This window comes from Vulpes vulpes, chromosome 5 (genome assembly GCF_048418805.1).
Source record: "Vulpes vulpes isolate BD-2025 chromosome 5, VulVul3, whole genome shotgun sequence".
Classification (NCBI taxonomy): domain Eukaryota; kingdom Metazoa; phylum Chordata; class Mammalia; order Carnivora; family Canidae; genus Vulpes; species Vulpes vulpes.
This window is the reverse complement of record NC_132784.1, coordinates 8727789-8743485: the sequence shown is the minus strand read 5'-3', so window position 1 is coordinate 8743485 and position 15697 is coordinate 8727789. Positions and strand designations below refer to the sequence as shown.

At 41.0% G+C, this 15697-nt stretch overlaps 1 protein-coding gene across 8 annotated transcripts in view; it reads right to left on the bottom strand.

The window, feature by feature from the left end:
• Positions 1 to 15697, bottom strand: part of CLASP1 (cytoplasmic linker associated protein 1) — a 263096-nt gene that overhangs the window by 175186 nt on the left and 72213 nt on the right. The gene's annotated exons all lie outside the window — the stretch shown is intronic.

The following is a 15697-nucleotide window of genomic DNA, read 5'->3' as shown; positions in this document are numbered from 1 at the left end:
TTCCAAAGAGTACAGTATGGAAGTAAAGAATAATTTTATGGTGGAGAAACCTAACATCACCTCAACCTTAACAAGGTCAATATCAACAGTCACAAATCATGCTGACAGCATTATGCTTGCTGTGGTGTGATTAAAATGATACTTTACGGGACACCTGGTGGCTCAGCACTTAAGTGTATCCGCCTTCCTGCTCAGGGCGTGATCCTGGAGTCCTGGGATCGAGTCCCACACCAGGCTCCCTGCATGGAGCCTGCTTCTCCCTCTGCCTGTGTCTCTGCCTGTGTCTCTGCCTGTGTCTCTGCCTCTGTGTGTGTGTGTGTCTAATGAATAAATAAATAAAATCTTTTTTTAAAAAAATGACACTTTACATCTGTGATGTCCTTCTCAAAACCCATAAGCCTAATCTAATCATGAGAAAAACATCAAATTCCCATAGAGGGACATCCTACAAAATACTGACCAGTACTGTCAAGGTCACCTAAAACATGGAAGTCCAAGATACTGTCATAACCTAGAGGTGCCCAGGGACACATGATGACTAAACGTAATGTGGCAGCCTGAGTGGGATCCTGGAAGAGATAAAAGCAGGAAAAATGTGAGGAATTCTGAATAAACTATGGACATGAGTGAAGAGTGATGCATCAATATTTATTAATTGTAACAACTACACCATACTAATGTCAGATATTAAAGGGGGGCGGGGTGTGGGGTGCTACACGGGGCTCTCTATACTACCCTCATAGTTTTTCTGTGAATCCAAAACCATCCTAAACATTAAACCTTGTACTTTAAAAACAGAGGCCATCCATTAATTGGAATTGGCTTTTCCCTGATGAAATGCTAAACAGGAGTATGGCTGTGTCACTGGTTGGAGGTGGAAGTGTTACTTATTACAGTTACTTATTACAAAATACTAAAAATGCTGTCTTCAGGTTCTCACCACATCCCTTCCTAACTCATTCCCCCTAAAGTAGAAGAGGGCTGTTATTACACCTTCATTTTGAATGAATTCAAAATTCTATCAGATATCAGAGCCCTTTTTGGTTAAACCACCTGTGAAATTTGAGGGAACATACAGACATTTTCATCTTTTCCAGGATGGAAGTTTACTTGGTAGGTTTGACCAGATCTGGCATAGCTAAATCCTAGAGAGTAAATTTCAAAAAGGTTTGCCAAGGGACACCTGGGTGGCTCAGCGGGTTTAGCACCGCCCTCAGCTCAGGGCGTGATCCTGGGGTCCCAGGATCAAGTCCCACGTCAGGCTCCCTGCATGGAGCTTCCTTCTCTCTCTCTGCCTGTGTCTCTGCCTCTGTCTTTCATGAATAAATAAATAAATAAAATCTTTAAAAACAACAAAACTAAATTTAAAAAGCCTTGCCCAGACAGACTGGGGAGTCCAGAGACTTCCCAAGAAGCCTAGGTTGGCAGATGCAGCTAAGGCCCAGTGAAATAGGACAGGGGAGAACAGAAGAGAGTCCCAGGCACCTTCACAGCAGAATAAACTACTACTTTGAAAGGAAGCAAAGGGGTTCGTTTATAGTTGTCCAGTTCACCCCGAGTCACAGCCCCAGGGGGCAAGGAAGGGCATCATCACCCACAAACGTTTATCTTCACAGCTCAGGCCCTGCTCCTGTTTCCATTTCCTTACTGAAGAAAGAGATACATGGATAAAGTCATTGCCCAGAAGACCATAATTTTTGGCTATGAAGCCTCTGTGTGCCTCAATTTCCTACCTATAAAATGGAGACAACAGTAACAGCTACCTCAGGCATCACTATGTGTATGTGAAGTGCTTGACATGGTGCTCGGTGCACGGTGAGGGCTACACTACACACCTGGTGGCAGTTATCACCAGCTCACAGTCACTGCCATAAGCATGGGCGATAGTTACCGATCAGTGGTCCAGCAGAGGCCTGGGATTCCTGATGACAAGAGACTCAGCTGGCACAGAAGACTTCCAAGAAAGAGTCACACTACGTGAGGCTAAATTTGGAAAAACTAGCCTCGCACCAAAGGGAAGGACAACCTCTAAGCAGAGGGCAGTGTGCATGCAAAGATGTGAGGCAGGTGCCACGAAGGGGAAAGCTGGAAGGGAGGGCAGGCAGGGCGGGGAAGTTGCAGGGGAGGAAGCTCCCAAAGGGCCTCAGACATGTCTGGAAGACAGTGAGCAGCCTCTGAAGGGCTATGCCAGTAAAGAGGGAGTGCCAGGGAGCTGCAGTTTTATAGACAGGACAGGGTGAGCAGCATGAGGAAGGTGGTCTGGGAGAGACAGGGCAGGGGCAGGGAGGGGACCGGGCTCACACCCAGCACTTCAGGCCTTTAGTTTTCACTAAGCCATTAAGTCTGCATTACCTTTAAGTGCCTCCTTCAATATTCTTTTTCGTTTTCTGAGTTTATACTTGTTTCCACAGCAGAACCCCTCAAATGAAAGAAATGCTGTGCCTTGTATTTCTTCAAAATTTCCGTAACATGTATAGCATAATAGTGAATTCATGGTAAATGGTCAGTAAACCCCTACTATACTAAACAAAAACAAGTTACTTTATAATTAGTAATGAATTCATTTGATGGAGGAGTTCTCAAGGTCTGACACAATTCCTTTATCCTATAACTTTAAAAAAAATGCTTTGAAAAGGAGTTTGTAATTGCTAAGTAACTCAGACTAACTCTTAGGCTGAAAACAATGAAAACTCCTAAATTATAAAAGAATATCTGCTTGGAAACATCAGAGGACAAGGAAGGCAAAGAAAAGATACCAGGTCATGAAACATAAGTAAACTAAAATCCAGAGGGATGAGCACGCAGCAAATGGTTGACTTTTGCCCTCATGCCATTTAAACACTGGGAAAGGACAACTGAGACACTGAGAATTGTTTTCAGTGATCATGTGGATCTAGGAAAACAAAGGTTGGATTCCAGAGCCCTCAAAGGTTGGTAGCCTGGATAGCACCCTACCCCTTGAAATCCAAATGGCTAGACCTTAGGAGAGTGAATTGAAAGTAAAGCAGCCTTCCGATGGACCACAGACCAGCTTCCAGGAATCTGATTGGTCAAAATATATATATATATATAAATCCCTGACATCAGATGATCTTAGATTAGTGGGGCCCTAAAGCCCCTGGCAGATGAAAATCCCAATCACTTCCAGATGGAGAGATCATCCTAATCCAGCCCTCAATTTACTTCTATAAACAACTTTCAGATGTAATGTCCAAAACATAACCAAAGATAACCAGACACACTCAACAACTATAAATGAAAACTAGCAGAAACACACCATACATGAACTACGCACATGAAAATAATCAGAAAGAGAATTTAAAATAATAATTCTGGGTTGCCTGGCGGGCTTAGTCAGTAGTGTATGTGACTCTTGATCTCAGGGTCATGAGTTCAAGTCCTATGGATACAAGAGTTAGTCTAAAAATATATAATAATTCTTACTATGTGTAAGAAGATAAAACACATGATTAAAATTTGGGGGACAGAAAGTACTTCTAAAAAAGTGACATCAATTTTTAAAAGCACCAAATACTACAATATCCAAAATTCAGTCCTCGATGGATAGGCTTAAAAGCACACTGGATGCTAAGTCTGCAGACAAAAAAAAAAAAAAAGGATTTCAAAAAGGGAAGTCAGCAACATCAGGTAAAAAGCAATAGTTGATACCCATTTGGATCACTATAATAACAAAAAAAGGAAGGGAGGGAGGAAATAACAAGTGGTGGGGAGGACATGGAGAAATTAGAATATCTGGTACACCACTGGTAGAAATATTAAGCAGTGCAGTCACTGTGAAAAATGATATGATGGCTACTCAAAGAACAAAACACAAAATTAACATATGATGCAGCAACTCCACTTCTGGGTATATACCCAAAAGGAGTGAAAGCAGGGTTCCAACAGATACTTGTACACTTATGTTCCTAGCAGCAATATTAAAAGCGGAAAGAGCCAAATTTTGACACAAGTGTGAAATCAAGCATCATACTTAATGAGCTACTGGAAACAAAAATTAAATGTATAAAACTCACAAAGAAGCAAAACTGTCATTATAAATGGAAAATGTAACTACAAGTAGAAAAATCTAGAAGATCTACAAATACAAAATTAAAAACTGAGGGGCACCTGGGTGGCTCAGTCAGTTAAGCATCTGCCTTCAGTTCAGGTCATGATCCCAGGGTCCTGGGATAGAGCCTCACATCAGGACCCCCACTCAGCAGGGAGTCTGCTTCTCCCTCTGTGCATATGTTCTCTCTCTCAAATAAATAAAATCTTTAAAAAAAAATGAGCTAAGTCAATATACAAGAGAAATCAATTACATTTCCGTACAAGAAGCCAAAAAGGAAAAAGTTTAAGTTTTCATATTCGACTGCACAAAAATAAATGCCTAGGAATAATCTAGCCAAAATAAATATATACCCAAAAAGTTATGGAACAATTAAAAAAAATTAAAGAGGACTAAAATAAATGAAAAGGTAAACTACAGGTTGATATACTCACTACTATGAAATTTTCATTTTTGTCAAATTGATCTACATTCAGTAAGATTTCAGTCAAAATCTTAACTAAAATATATTTTTAGAAACTTCTCAAGTTGATTCCAAAATCTGTGTGGAAATGTCAATGGCAAGAGTGACAAAAACTTGCTCCCACTGTATATCAACATTTATTATAAAATGGCAATACTTAAGGTAATATGCTATCAGGTCAAGAAAAAACAAATATATCAACAGAACAGAATAAACAAACAGACTCACGTATATATGGGCACTTAACTTATGACAATGGGGCATAGTGAGAACAGGGCCACTCTTTTAAATAAACCTCCCTGGGCAACTGAATATAACTGAATATATGGAATAAAAAAAGAAACTAACTGCTATCTCATACCATACACAAAAATGAATTCCTGGTAACAATATAAGTGTGGAAACATAAAATAATAAGGCTTTTAGAAAATGACCTAAGAAAATAGTAGGGCACAACAAACACAAACCCTAGAGGGAAAGACTGATTGAAGTCTATCAAACTGAAATTAAGAACTTTGGCATACCAAACACTGTAGGAAAGTGAAAACAAGCCACATAGGAAAAAGTTATTTATGAAACAAATAAGCAACAAAAGGCCTGATTCTAGAATATATACATATATCAATCTTGTACAAACTAACCAATAGGCAATCCAGAACAAAAACGGGCAAAATATCTGAAAAGACACTTCATAAAAGACAGCAATGGTCAGAAGTACACAAAAAGTTGCCCAGTTTCCATTAATCAGCAGAGAAATGCAAATTGAAAGTATAAGGAGACATTACTACTTACTTCCCAGAATGGCTAAGTAAAAGACTGACAAGACCAAGTATCAACAAGAACATGGAAACTCTCATACATTCTGGTAGGAATGTGAACTGGTACAACCAACACTTAAGAAAACACTTTGGGGGGGATCCCTGGGTGGCTCAGCGGTTTGAGCGCCGCCTTTGGCCCAGGGCGTGATCCTGGAGACCTGGGATCGAGTCCCACATCGGGCTCCCTGCATGGAGCCTGCTTCTCCCTCTGCCTGTTTCTCTGCCCCTCTCTCTGTGTGTCTCTCATGAATAAATAAATAAAATCTTTAAAAAAAAAAAAAAACTAAACGCCCTAAAGTGAAGCGTTCAGGGTTGTTTCCACTTAAAGGAAAGAAAGAAAAGAAAGAAGCAAAGAAAGAAAAAGAAAAGAAAAGAAAAGAGAAGAAAAGAAAACACCTTGGTATTATCCACCAAATTTGTAGCAATTCCACCACTAGAAATATGCCGAAATAGATATACATGTACATATATTACAGGTGAAGTATACAAAATTTCTCAGGGCAGCACTATTTATAATAGCCTAAAACTAGAAATCCATGAGGCCCCTACTGCAGAATGTAGGACTTGTAGTTTTCATACTAAAGAATACAATAAATAAAAACAAATGAATCATAAGCATACTCAATTACACAGATAAATCTCATAACAAGTGAAAAGGCCAGACACAAAGTATCTATATATTTTTATGAAATTCAAAAACAAGCAAACATGAACTATGATTTTAAAGTGCATTTTCGTGTAATAAAACTAAAAAGGGAAGCAAGAAAGTGATTATATAAAAGTCAGGGAGAGTGTCTGCTTTGGGATATGTTCTCCTTCTTTTCCAGAGTACCAATTAAACAGCGTTAGCTTTCTCACAACTCAGAAACTGTGTCTTTGTGTTTCATGCACTTTCTTTCTACATATAGTTCACAATTTTTTTTGAAGTTTAAAAACTAAAAAAGCCGTAGTGTTTCTGGACCCCTTGACCTATAAGTCTGTGGCAAGTGGCTAGGCTTTGTCTCTGCCTCACATACTTTCCAAACCACCAGTGAAAACACCAAAATAGAAGCCACTACAATTCTCCTTCTGGACAGTGTAACATCTGCTGATTGATCAAAGAAAGAAATACTAAATCCTTTCCCCAAAAAAACATAGGAGACAAGTTAGGAAGACCACTGCAGGGATACCTGGGTGGCTCAGTCAGTTAAGCGTGAGCCTTCAGCTCAGGTAATGATCTCCGGTCCTGGGACTGAGCCCCGCATCAGACTCCCTGCTCAGTGGGGAGTCTGCTTCTCCTTCTCCCTCTGCTTCCCACCCCCCCTCCTGTATGCTTTCTCTCTCTCTCAAGCAAATAAATAAAATCTTACCAAAAAAAAAAAAAAAAAAAAAGGCTCCTGGATGGCTCAGTTGGTTAAGTGTCTGCCTTTGGCTCAGGTCATAACAGCAGGGTCCCAGGATCGAGTCTCGCATCAGGCTCCCTGCTCCTCAGGGAGCTTGCTTCTCCCTCTGTCTCTGCCTCCCTCTTTCTCTGTTTCTCATGAATGAATAAATAAATCTTAAAAAAAAAAAAAAATAAGGAAGACCACTGCATTTCTTAAGCTTCAGAAGATTGGACTGGCTTGAGTAAATATAATATTTTGCATTCATATTGTACTTTGCTGGGTTTTTTTTAAGATTTTATTTATTCATTCATGAGAGACACAGAGAGAAAGAGGCAGAGACACAGGCAGAGGGAGAAGCAGGCTCCATGCAGGGAGCCTGATGTGGGGCTTGATCCTGGGTCTCCAGGATCACACCCCGGGCTGAAGGCAGGTGCTAAACCACTGGGCAACTGAGGCTGCCTTACTTTGCTGTTTTTAAGGCACTCTGGGGTGAATCTGAATAATCTCACAACAACCTAAATATGGACTGTACTATCCTGAATTTGCAAATGAGGAAAATAAAGCCCAAAGAGGTAAAAAGACTTACCAGAAGTCATGAAGTTGGGATAGTGACGGAACTGAAAATAAACCCAAGCCCCCTGATCTTATCAAGACCATCTGAGTAGAGCAAAATCACAATATCCAAAACCCCGTGCTTATCATCTTTCTTATCTCTCTCTAGCTGGCTTACATATGACCTTGAACAAGACACAGCACTTCTCTGCCTGTAATACCAGATAACCTCCCAGGTCGGCCTCAGCTGTACACTTCTCTGATGTCCTGATAGTGCCCAGAACAGGAGAAAGTTGCAGGGCTTTGTCACATAGATCTGGGATCGAATACCACTCTACCACCCCTACTGGCCAGCTGGGCTACTCCATCTCCAGGCCCCACAAGCTTCATCGGTAAGATCAGAACAATTGTACCTTACAGAATATACATGAGGGTTAAGAGTTTTAACACACACCTGTAATGCAGTAGACATTCAGTAATGCCTCTTCCCTTCTTTATGAGGCACTTAAGAAGAAAATAACTTAAGAAAAAAAAGAAAGCAAGCCTGGCCTCACAGAGGAGGACCACAGTAGAACAAAGAAGAAAGTAATACCCCAAATCTGTCACTCAACAAGAACTCTATTAACATTTTGATGATTGTCCCAAAAGACATCTCTGCATATGCACATTTCCATGTAATTTCACATAAACAAGTGAGAGAGAGATAGAGGCAGATAGATGTAGAGATTTTGTTGCTTAATATGCCATGGAAGTCTTCCCAAACTAACAGTAAAGGACCTATACCTCCATCTGCAGTAGCTGTCTGATACCCTGTTGTATCATTAACACTGATCCACTTTCCCAAAGTAATGCTGGCATTCAGGTCTGTTTAGAATTTTTTACTATCTCAGACAATTCCTTGATGGGTACTCCCTTCCACACGTGTACATGGTTATCTCCTGAGGACAAATTCTGAAAAGGACAACTGCTCGGTCAAAGGGAACACACACTGTACACTTGATGAGGTCTATTTTTAACATAATGCACTAGATGCCCTGTGGGGCTACAGGCTGCTGACTTCTACAGATCTGCTGGTTATTTTAAAAGACTCTATATCACAACCTTATTAAATAAGAAGGAAATTAATTAGCACTCTATGCTGCATTCACTTTTAATTCCAAGAATAAGAGCACAATACAAATACAAAAAAAAAAAAAAAGGATATGAGAAAGTCAGTGACTTTGCATATTCACATGTAGGATGGGGAGAATTATTCATCCAAACTGATTGTCCTTCAAAGTAGTCATGTGAGGGAGTCCCTGTGACCCTCATCCCAGTGATAATGCTACCAGAGATTCCTCTAGAATGGGCTCCAGAGCTGTAAGTCTGTTAAAATATCAGTCATTAATAGTAGACTAATGGGACTAATCAAGTTATCAGCTTGTTACCTGTCATTGCCCACATATAAGGATTTTACCAATGGTAAAGGAACTTCCATCACCTTATTTTTATGTATAAGCATCAATAGGCCAGGTGAGGCTAGAAGGCACAGTCTGAATAGAGAGAGAGGCAGTTAGTAAAAACAGATCTAGTCTCATATAACTTTGAGCAGTGACAGAAACATTCTGTCTCTGCGCCATCCAATGCAGCAGCCACTAGCCACATGTGGCTACTGAGCAATCGAAACATGAGTGTGAATGAGAAACAGAGCTCTAAATTTTACTTAAAACATGAAGTTACCTAACTTTACATAGCCACAGGAGGCCCACAGCTACCATGCTGGACAGCACAGCTCCACACCAATGGTTGCGAGCGTGAGCTGGTAAAAACCCAGGTCAGTGTGTGAGAGGGGCAGGGGAACACCTCCCAAAGCTCTGCTCACGTGACACCATGTTAGCGATAAGGTGACTGTAGGCCAGATTTTCTGGTTATCTGGTATTACAGGCAGATCTCCAGATCTTCAACACTGGCAACTTCCTAAATGAATTCTAAGGCACCGGTAACAAACAAAGAAAACATGCTGGGGGTCAAATCCAGCCAAAGACCCCTAAATCTGCAACTTCTCTCTTCCAGATACATCTCATAAATGTAAGATCAGGCACCAAAACATTCAGTTGTCTAAGGGATGAAGCAAAGATTCCAGCTGCCCCTGGGCTGAGCAACACCAATCAGCCAGCAAGGCTCACAGCTCTGGCCCCTGCCCCACAATCTCCCAAGAGTCTCCCCATGCTCCTCCTCCAAGGCCCCGGTCCTGATCCTTCCAGAAGAATTTTTTAGCTAGCCCAGTCTAGGAGATCTTCCAGTCTCCTGAGTCCACGCAGGCCAAGACCTGCATCTCTCTCCAGCTCCTTTACATGCATCTCTCCAAAACGACTACTAACTACTCAAAGCAGGATGGTTCCTCATACATGAGGCTTTCTCATTCCCACCCACTTCCCAAGAGATAGCAAAGGCATGGGGGGCAAGTAGGCCAGGAGGCACAGGGAGAATCAACTGCTACCTTGCATACAGTCTCCTTATTATATTATTTAATCCTCACAACAATATCTTGAGCCAAATACCACACCTATAAATATCCCTACTTTACAGATGAGGAAGCAGGCAACTGGGCAAAGTCATTCAGCTATTAAGTGGCTCAAGTAATATCCATTAATCAATCAGTCTTACAAAAGGGCAAACCAAGAATGCTAAGACTGTAATGACAAAGTCTGCGACTCGTATGTGCATGCTTACCCCAGAGAACCATCTGCCCACTGCCTACTGGTACTAGCAAAAAGTGGGCATTGTTCCCAGCAGCCAAATAGTGGTGGCAAACCAAATACCCATCAACTGGTGAACAGATAAAGTACAGTACATCCATACAACTAAATACCATTCAACAGGGACGCCTGGGTGGCTCACTGGTTGAGCGTCTGTCTTTGGCTCTGGGAGTGATCCTGGAGTCCCGGCATCGAGTCCCACGTCAGGCTCCCTACATGGAGCCTGCTTCTCCCTCTGCCTGTGTCTCTGCCTCTTTCTCTCTGTGTCTCTCATGAATAAATAAATAAATAAATAACCTTTAAAAAAACAAATAAATACATAAATGCCATTCAACAATAAAGAGGAACAAAGGACTGATACACGCTACAATACAGATGAACATAGAGGCTACATACAAGAAATCAAACACAAAAGAGGACGTATTGTATGATTTTGTTTATACGAAATGTCCAGAAAAGGCAAATCTACAGGCACAGAAAGTAGACAAATAATTGCCTACAGCTAGGGGTGGGAATGGGACTGACTGCAGCTGGGGATTGGGGGTCTTTTGAGAGCAATGGGGAAATGTGCAACTTTGTAAATTTACTAAAAATAACTGATACATGAAACAGATGAATTTTATGATACATAAATTATACCTCTATAATTCTGTTTTTTATTTTATTTTTTTAAGATTTTATTTACTCATGATAGACAGAGAGAGCGAGCGAGAGAGAAAGAGAGAGAGAGGCAGAGACACAAGCAGAGAGAGAAGTAGGCTCCATGCAGGGAACCCGATGCGGGACTCGATCCCGGGACCCCAGGATCACGCCCCGGGCCAAAGGGCAGGCGCCAAACCGCCGAGCCACCCAGGGATCCCCTATAATTCTGTTTTTTAAAAATATCAGTTTGGGGCACCTGGTGGCACAGTTGGTTAAGTGTCCTACTCTTGGTTTCAGCTCAGGTCGTGATCTTAGGGTCATGGGATCAAGCCCCATGTCAGGCTCCGCACTCAGAATAGAGTCGGCTTGAGTCTCAAGTTTTCTCTCTCCTTCCGCCCACCGCTCCCCACCCCCCCCACCCCCACCAATATGCCATGGAAGTCGGCTTGAGTCTCTCTAAAGACTCTCTAAAATAAATAAATAAATCTTTTTTTAAAAAAAAAATCAGTTACCGGGCTTAAAAGAACTGATCCTTCTGGTGACTGGATCATGAAGAACTGATGACATCTGCCAAAGGCAAGTACTGATTATTCATTGATCCAGAAACACTGGTCAGATGTTGCAGAAGGAAAAGCAAGGCCACAGGTCAGGTCAGAGCTTGTGCAGAGCAAAAGTCCTTCCCAATTCTCCTGAGAACTCTGAAGAGGTCATGGTGCACACCAGGCTCAACAGTTCTGCTTGCGGCCCGCTAACCACCCATGGTTTTCCTGAATGGGCTATGCTCTTTCCTTACATGTGTCCCTGCCTGAAACATTCTACTTTCCCTCTCTGTATACTCTTCTCTTCTTTCAGGGCTCTCTTCAAGCACCATGAATTCCAATGCCCTCCCATTTATATCCACTAGCCCGAAACAGAAAGCTGTGTTTCCAGCATCCCCACCATACACAGTTCTTCTAGCTGTCAGACTCAAGGGACCTCTGGTTTTTAAACCATTTTTCTGCCTAGTGCCTTGAGTCTAGACTTTAAGTTTCTGTAAGGCAGGTTCTGCATCTTCTCCATCTCTGTATCATCAGTGTCAACCATAATGCTAGCAAATCTGGGGAGGTGAGGGTGGATAGAAAGTGGTTGGATATGACAGTAATAATAGTGCAAATTGTTATTTAGTTCATGTTTGAACTAAGCATTGCATTAACAATCCAAAATACAGTAACTGGCATTAAGACCCTCTCACTTCCTCCTACTTTTATCCTTGTTTCCACCCTGTCCTCATTCCATCTATTCTCACCACACAACCAGAGGTCCTTTTATATATTTTTTTGTTTGTTTATTTTAGAGAAAGAGAGAGAGAGCAGGGGAAGGGCAGAGGGGAGGGAGAGAGAAAAAATCTCAAGCAGACTCTATGCTGAGCATGAACCCTGACATGGGGCTCGATCTCATAACCCTACGATTATGACCTGAGCTGAAACCAAGAGTCAGACAGATAGTTATGACTAACCCACCCAGATGCCCCAACCAGAAGGTCCTTTTAAGGGTACTCATATCATGCCACTCCTATGTTCCAAAGCCTTCAATGGCTCCCACGTCGGGTAAGAGAGGGTCTTTACAATGGCCTACAAGCCCTCACAGCCTGACCTCCTATTCCCTCACTAGCTTATGGCTGCCCCTCTCCCTTCAGGGGCCTCCTGGCTGTTTGTCAAATGTCCCCTCTTTGTACCTGAGTTTCTCTCCCTAGAATGCTTTTCCCCAAGATATCCACTTTGTCTGCCCAGCATCTCATTCCAACCTTTGCTGAACAGCTATCTGTTGGTCAGGTCCATTGCGACCGGCCTACTGAATACTATGGGCGTGTACCACGTGTGTCCCTCCACTTTGCTCTGCTTTATTTTTCTCCAAAGCATTTATCACTCTCTAGTACTCTATAAAATTCACTCAGTTAACTTGCTTATGGGTTCTTTCTTCCAAGTAGAACATAAGCTCTACAAAGAAAGTCATTTTCATCTAATTATTCATTACTAGTGTCCAGAACCTTGTTTGTTTTTTTAAAATGCTGGCGACTTCTGTGAATGCTGAGCCTTACCCTAGGTTCCACGAGAGCAGGTGGTAGAATTTATTCCTTCCTGGTTAGTAGTGCAGGTGCTAAATTCTGCTGGGGCCCATCTCAGTTGATACTTTAAAGCAGAGACCTCTACTTTGCACATCCTTATTAGAGTACTTCATATGCATATTTCTTTATAATCTTAAAATCTGCTGTTATGCAGATATACAGTAAAATTATAAAGTACATGAAAAATTCAATACTTTTGAAAAACAGAATTGAAAATCAATTTAACAGGGGCTCTAGCATGTTCTTACTGTGGCCCAATGACCTGCCTGGGCCCCATCAAGAAGCCCACTTATCTAAAAGTAAAGCAGCATCCACTGTGAAGTTGTACCTTGCTTTGACTGGAAAGGAGAGAACACCACAACAGAAAGAAATCCTCCAGGGTCCCACTTCCTAGGAAACATCTCACTGTCAATCAGGAGAAAAGTGATTTAAAAAAAAAAAAAAAAAAAAAACATATTCCCAAGTCTCGCAGATTCCAAATTATGATGAATTTCAGAGCTAGTCAAATTCTGGCACACTCTGCACAGATATTTTATAAGAATGATCTTGCAAACCAAAGCTTTCAACATGGCTTGGGTACCTTAAGAACATTTTATGAAAAATCAATCTACTGGACTGCATAATCAACAAAACTACTGCAAAGTACAGATGGCCATTCTCTGTCTGAACTCAAGGAGAAAGCGTTACTTAAAGTTACCGTGATGGAGGCAACAAGGTATGGACCACAGCTGGTGAGATGTGCAAACCACACAGCTCAAGACAAACCAGCAGAATGAGCAGTCTTCAGAAACCCAGTACTCAGGGCCCAAGGGGCGAGAAGATCCAAAAAAAAAAAAAAAAAAACAGAGAATAGTCTTTAGAGTCAGACAAAACTGGGGTTCAGACTGTGGCACCACTATTTTTACTAGCTAGGGGACTCTAATAAAGTTAACACCTCAAAGTTCATATATGAATCTACAAAATGGGATACTAATATCCCCTTCTGCAGGTAACTGGGAGGATTACTGAAGCAATCTATTTAAATTATCAAGCACAGTGAGCCACACACAGTAAACATGGCCCTAATATGTTAAGCTTTGGGACTTTATGAGGTATCAAAATAGAAATATCCTTGGGGCACTGGGTGGCTCAGTTAGTTGAACATCTGCCTCTTGGTTAGGCTCAGGTCATGATCTCAGGGTTGTGAGACTGAGCCCCACATCAGGATCCGTGCTCAGCATGTAGTCTGCTTGTCCCTCTCCAACTACTCCTCCCCTCTGGGCTTGTGCATGTTCTCTCTCTCTCTCTCTCTCTCTCTCTGATAGGGAGGGAGGGAGGGAGGTAGACAGTCAAAAATCTTTTTTAATAAAGAAAATAAAAATATCCCGTAGGCAGATGTCTGCTAGCTGAAGCCCAGGAGAAAAGGAAGTCTGAGGTGCAAATATTGGTCTAAGAACCATAAGTATGAATGAGATTCCCCGGTGAGTACATGCAACAACAGATCAAAAACATCCTATTAGAAACCGATAGCAGTACAGCCAACTGGAAGCACCAGAACATTCCCACAAATAGGATGGGAATATAGGAATATTCTGATTAGCATTCTGACAAGCCTTAGCAATACAGTAAGAAAAAAGAATAAAAAGATAGAACTAAAAAATAAAAGACATTATCACCAACACTTGCAAATAATAGTCTACTAAGAAAATACAAAACTATCAACTGAAAATTAGAAGTGACAACAGAGTATAAGTTGGCCAAATATCATACTTATACAGAAAAAATTTTTTTTCATTATGTCTATCAGAACCAGGAAGAAAGTCTAAGGGGAAAAAAATCAAATTTACAACTCCAACAAAAACATATAGTAATTAGGATTGAGCCATAAGACCTATGTGAAGAAACTATAAAAATTTTACTAATGGGCATAAAGAAAGCACAAATAAAGGAAGAGAAATGTCATATTCTTAAAGGAAAAAAAAATAATAAACACAAGTAGGGGCACCTGGGTGGCTCAGTGGTTGAGCACCTGCCTTCAGCTCCGGTAGTGATCATGGGATCCTGGGCCCCTGGGATCGAGTCCCAGGGAGCCTGCTTTTCCCTCTGTCTGTGTCTCTGCCTCTCTTTGTGTCTCTCATGAATAAATAAATAAAATCTTAAAAAAAAAAAAAAAAAAAGAATAAACACAAGTAAAAGAGAAACAACAAACTGGGCAAAAGCTATTTGTAAAATATGTAGGGAAGGAACACATCCATGACTAAAAAAAAAAACCCTACAATAATTTTTTAAAATAAATATTTATTTTTAAATGGACAATTCATTCTATATAACATCAATAATCATACAAAGTTGCTCAATCTCACTTACATTCAAAGAACTGCAAAACACAATAATGGTACACCATTTATAACCTATCGGACTGAGACATTTTAAAAGATTAATAATGGCCTATGTGTTTGGAGGGTTCAGAATAACAGACACTAGCATAAGGAGCTTGCAACCCTAGGAAGTGTAACTGATACAGGATCTGGACACACAATTGATAGCTATCAAATTTTTAATATGTATAAAGTCTGACCCAACAAATTCATCTAGGAATCTATTTCAGAAACATTAACACAAGTATGCTAAACAATACAGTTGCATAAAACCGTTGATCACTACAGCATTATTTTGTAGAAGAAAAACATTAAAAATAATTCTGGGACCCCCTCCTGGCTCAGTCAATGGAGAATGTGACTCTTGACCTCACGGTCATGAGTTTGAACCCCATGTTGGGCATAGATCTTACTTAAAAGTAGTAACAATAATAATATCCATCAACAGGTGATTGGGTAAATTAGTTATATGTACATGTGTGCTATCTGAATAATTAAAAGCAGTAACAAATAGGGGCACCTAGGTAGCTCAGTCAGTTGAGCATTCACCTTCTGCTCAAGTCATAATCCGGGGGTCCTGGGATCAGACT